The sequence below is a fragment of the Arvicanthis niloticus genome, chromosome 6 (assembly GCF_011762505.2).
Source record: "Arvicanthis niloticus isolate mArvNil1 chromosome 6, mArvNil1.pat.X, whole genome shotgun sequence".
Classification (NCBI taxonomy): Eukaryota; Metazoa; Chordata; class Mammalia; order Rodentia; family Muridae; genus Arvicanthis; species Arvicanthis niloticus.
This window is the reverse complement of record NC_047663.1, coordinates 107,441,356-107,445,956: the sequence shown is the minus strand read 5'-3', so window position 1 is coordinate 107,445,956 and position 4,601 is coordinate 107,441,356. Positions and strand designations below refer to the sequence as shown.

At 44.7% G+C, this 4,601-nt stretch overlaps 1 pseudogene; it reads left to right on the top strand.

The window, feature by feature from the left end:
- The first annotated feature begins 2,349 nt into the window (after window positions 1–2,349).
- Window positions 2,350–2,979, top strand: LOC117711385 (large ribosomal subunit protein eL15 pseudogene; annotated as a pseudogene).
- Window positions 2,980–4,601: the final 1,622 nt, after the last annotated feature.

The following is a 4,601-nucleotide window of genomic DNA, read 5'->3' as shown; positions in this document are numbered from 1 at the left end:
CACAAAAACACGTGTTGCCTCCATTAAGGATGAGCTATGGTCCTCAGCAAATACTCACATCAAGGGAAAGAGGGGGAGAAAGGGACAAAATATGACCATGGGAGCTGTAGAGTTGCTGAGTTAGAAGCAATCAACAGCCTAACATAGATGGCACCATAAGCTCTTCCTACAGGGATCAAGATCCCACTGAGATGGCAGTTGCTGGGTACAGGACAATTCCTCCCCCAATGTGTAGGGGAAAAAATGAAGGACCCGCACACGTAGGTGAGTGGGCGTGAGTTCTCTGTTGCGTTGGGCAGTACTGTTCCCGCATGTCTGCCATGGCTCTGTCGACTGAAACTGCAACCCAGCGTGGCTGGAGTGCGGGATCTTGACTGAGTTCGTCCGCATGACACCTGGCGGGCACTGGGCTGTGAGAGGCTGACGGGGCGCCCCTGGGTGGGGTGTGAACTCAGCCTGATTCCATGGGGCCCGCAAGGCTTTCGAGTAGGAACCCCCAGGCCTGGAGGCCTATTGGTCTCAAATCTGGGGCTCCAGGAGCTCTGGGTCTCTGGGAGGCCACAGCAGAATGGAGAGGAGGAGAGGGCAGGTGCTGTACTGGCTTGTACACCAAGAGAAACGAGGGGAAAAGAGAAGGCTCTGACAGTGCCCCACAGGAAGTGCTCCCGTGTTCCACTTGCTTGGCTTGAATGGCGCCTCTGTGGCTGGAATGCAGAGAAGTCCTCCACAACAGCAGGCCCCAATAACACAAGCTTTATTGACATGACGGATGGTAGATGGTCTGGATGTGCACCCCCCACTTAAGCCAAGGGGAACCTGGCTTAAATAGGGAGGGAAAGGAAGAGGGGGGTCACTTAATTAGCTATGCCCTCTAGCCTTTAGGTAACTCATTAATATGAAAATCTCTTGAGGCTGAAGCCTGTAGTCACACCCTCTACCTGTGTAGGTACATAAACCACTTAGGGAGGGGCTGCATCCTATGTGACTGAACAGCACAGGTTAATGGAGTTCCATGCCACGTGTCAGGAGCCTGGATTCTGGGAGCATGGTGGAAAAGATGCCTGTCCTTTGCAGGGTCTCCAGGCTACTTCCAGCCAGTGCTTCTACCAAAAACCAAGACCCCTATCACGGCCCTACGTCAATGTGACCCCATATCCCAATGAGGCACAGTCTATACAGGCCTTGAACGTTGAAAACACAACATGGTGTTCTGTTCAGAAAATTTTCTCCCTGTGCCCATGTGTTCAAGGATCTTCTATTAGTTTAGGTGTATCTGGTTTTATGTGGAGGTCCTTGATCCACTTGAACTTGAGCTTTGTACAGGGAAATAAGAATGGATAAATTTGCATTATTCTACATGCAGACTGCCAGTTGAACCAGCATCATTTGTTGAAAATGCTGTCTGTTGGTCTTGCACCACAACCTTGCCAGCATTTGCTATCACCTGAGTTTTTGATCTTAGCTATTCTGACTGGTGTGAGATGGAATCTCAATTTTTTTTTTTGATTTGCATTTCCCTGATGACTAAGGATGTTGAACATTTCTTTAGGTGCTTCTCGGCCATTCGAGTTACCTCAATCGAGAATTCTTTGTTTAGCTCTGTACCCCATTTTTAATAGGATTATTTGGTTGTCTGGAGTCTAACTTCTTGAGTCCTTTGTATACGTTGGATATTAGCCCTCTATCGAATGTAGGATTGATAAAGATCTTTTCCCAATCTGTTGATTACTGTTTTGTCCTCTTGAGAGTGTCCTTTGCTTTACAGAAGCTTTGCAATTTTATGAGGTCCCATTTATCAATTCTTGCTCTTAGAGCATAAGCCATTGGTGTGATTTCAAGCTGACACAACCACTCTGAAAATCAGTATGGTGGTTCCTCAGAAAATTGGACATAGCATTACCTGAGGTAATATATACCACTCCTGGGTATATACCCAGAAGATGCTCCAACATATTACAAGGACACATGCTATGTTCACAACAGCCTTATTTATAATAGCCAGAAGCTGGAAAGAACCCAGATGTTCTTCAACAGAGGAATAGATACAGGAAATGTGGTACATTTGTACAATGGAGTATTACTCAGTTATTAAACACAATGACTTCATAAAATTCTTAGGCAAATGGTTGGAACTAAAAAATATCATCCTGAGTGAGGTAACTGAATCACAAAAGAACACACATGGTATGCACTCACTGATAAGTGATAAGCCCAAAAGCTTAGAATACCCAAGATACAAGTCACAAACCACATGAAGCTCATGAAGAAGGAAAACCAAAGTGTGGGTGCTTCAGTCCTTCTAAGAAGGAGTAACGGAGAAAGGCTTCTTTCTTTCCTCTGGCAGCAGCCATCAGGTGAGCCAAGATGGGTGCATACAAATACATCCATGAGCTATGGAGGAAGAAGCAGTCCAACATGATGTGCTTTCTTCTGAGGGTCCACTGCTGGCAATACTGCCAGCTCTCTGTGCTGCACAGGGCTCCCTGCCCCACCGGGCCTGATAAAGCGCAAAGACTAGGATACAGGGCAAAGCAAGGTTATGTCATTTACAGGATTCCTGTCTGGCGTGGTGGTCACAAACGCCCGGTTCCTAAGGGTGCAACTTACGGCACACCAGTCCACCATGGAGTTAACCAGCTGAAATTTGCCCAAAACCTTCAGTCTGTTGCTAAGGAGAGAGCTGGGTGCCATTGTGGGGCTTTGAGAGTCCCGAATTCCTACTGGGTTGGTGAAGATTCCACATATAAATTTTTTGAAGTTATCCTCATTGATCCATTCCATAAAGTTATCAGAAGAAATCCTGACACCCAGTAGATCACCAAACCAGTCCACAAGCACAGAGAGATGCGTGGGCTGACATCTGCTGGCAAAAAAAGCAGTGGCCTTGGAAAGGGCCACAGGTTCCACCACACTATCGGTGGCTCTCGTTGTGCAGCCTGGAGAAGGCGCAATACTCTCCAGCTCCACCATTACCACTAATACACAGAATATTTGTACAATTCATATTCAAAAAACAATTTAGGACAGTCAAAAAATGAAGTAACAAAATACTCATAGGAACGAATATGAAGACAAAGTGTGAGACAGAAACTGAAGGAGAGGCCGTCAGACACTACTCCACCTGGGTATCCATCTCATATGCAGTCACCAAAGGCAGACTCTGATGTGGATGTCAGGAAGTGCATGCTGACAGGAGCCTGATATAGCTGTCTCCTTAGAGGCTCTGCCAGAGCCTGACATATACAGAGGAGGATGCTCACAGCTAACCATTGAACTGATCATGGAGTTCCCAATGGAGGAGTTAGAGAGAAGACTGAAGGAGCTGAAGGGGTTTTCAGGTACATGGGGAGAGCAACAATACCAGCCAACCAGAGTTCCCAGGGTCTAAACCACCAGCCTGGGAGCACATAGAGAGGGACCCATGGCTCCAGCTGTATATGTAGGGGAGGATGACCTTGTCGGGCATAGATGGGAGAGGAGGTCCTTGGTCCTGTGAAGGCTGTATGCCCCAGGGTGGGTGAATTTGAGGGCAGGGAGGTGGGAGTGGGTGGTTGGGTGGGGGTACATCCTCATAGAAGTAGGAGGAGAGGATATTGAATAGGTGTTTTCTGGGAAGGGGAAATGGGGAAAGGGGCTAACATGTGAAATGTAAATAAAATATTCAATAAAAAATTAATTTCAAAAAATGGTAAAAAAAAAAAAAAAGTACTGTATTTTACTAAAGAAAGAAAGAAAGAAAATGCTGTCTGTTTTCCACTGAATTGTTTTAGCTCCTTTGTCAAAGATCAAGTGACCATAGGTGTGTGGGTTCATTTTGGGGTCTTCAATTCTATTCCATTGATCTACCTGCCTGTCTCTGTACCAATATCATGCAGTTTTTATTACTATTGCTCTGTAATACAGCTTGTGGTCAGAGATGGTGATTCCCCCAGAAGTTCTTTTATTGTTGAGAATAGTTTTCACTATCCTGGGTTTTTTGTTATTCCAAATAAATTTAAAAATAAGAAGAACTGAGCTGGAATTTTGATGGAGATTGCATTGAATCCATAGATTACATTCAGCAAGATGGCCATTTTTACTATATTAATCCTGCCAATCCGGGAGCATGGGAGATCTTTCCATCTTCTGTGATCTTCATAGATTTCTTTCTTCAGAGACTTGAAGCTATTGTCATACAGATCTTTCACTTGCTTGGTTAGAGTCACACCAAGGTATTTTATATTATTTGTGACTATTGTGAACGGTGTCATTTCTCTAATTTCTTTCTCAGTCTGTTTATCCTTTGAGTAGAGAAAAGCTACTAATTTGTTTGAGGTAATTTTATATCCAGCCACTTTGCTAGAGTTGTTTTTCAGCTGTAGGAATTCTCTGGTGGAATTTTCGGGGTCACTTAAGTATACTATCATATCAGCTGCAAATAGTGATGTTTTGACTTCTTCCTTTCTAATCTGTATTTCTTTGGCCTCTTTCTGTTTTCTACTTGCTCGGGCTAGGACTTTGAGTACTATATTGAATAGGTAGGGAGAGAGTGGGCAACCTTGTCTAGTCCCTGATTTTAGTGGGATTGCTTCAAGTTTTTCTCCATTTAGTTTAATGTTGGC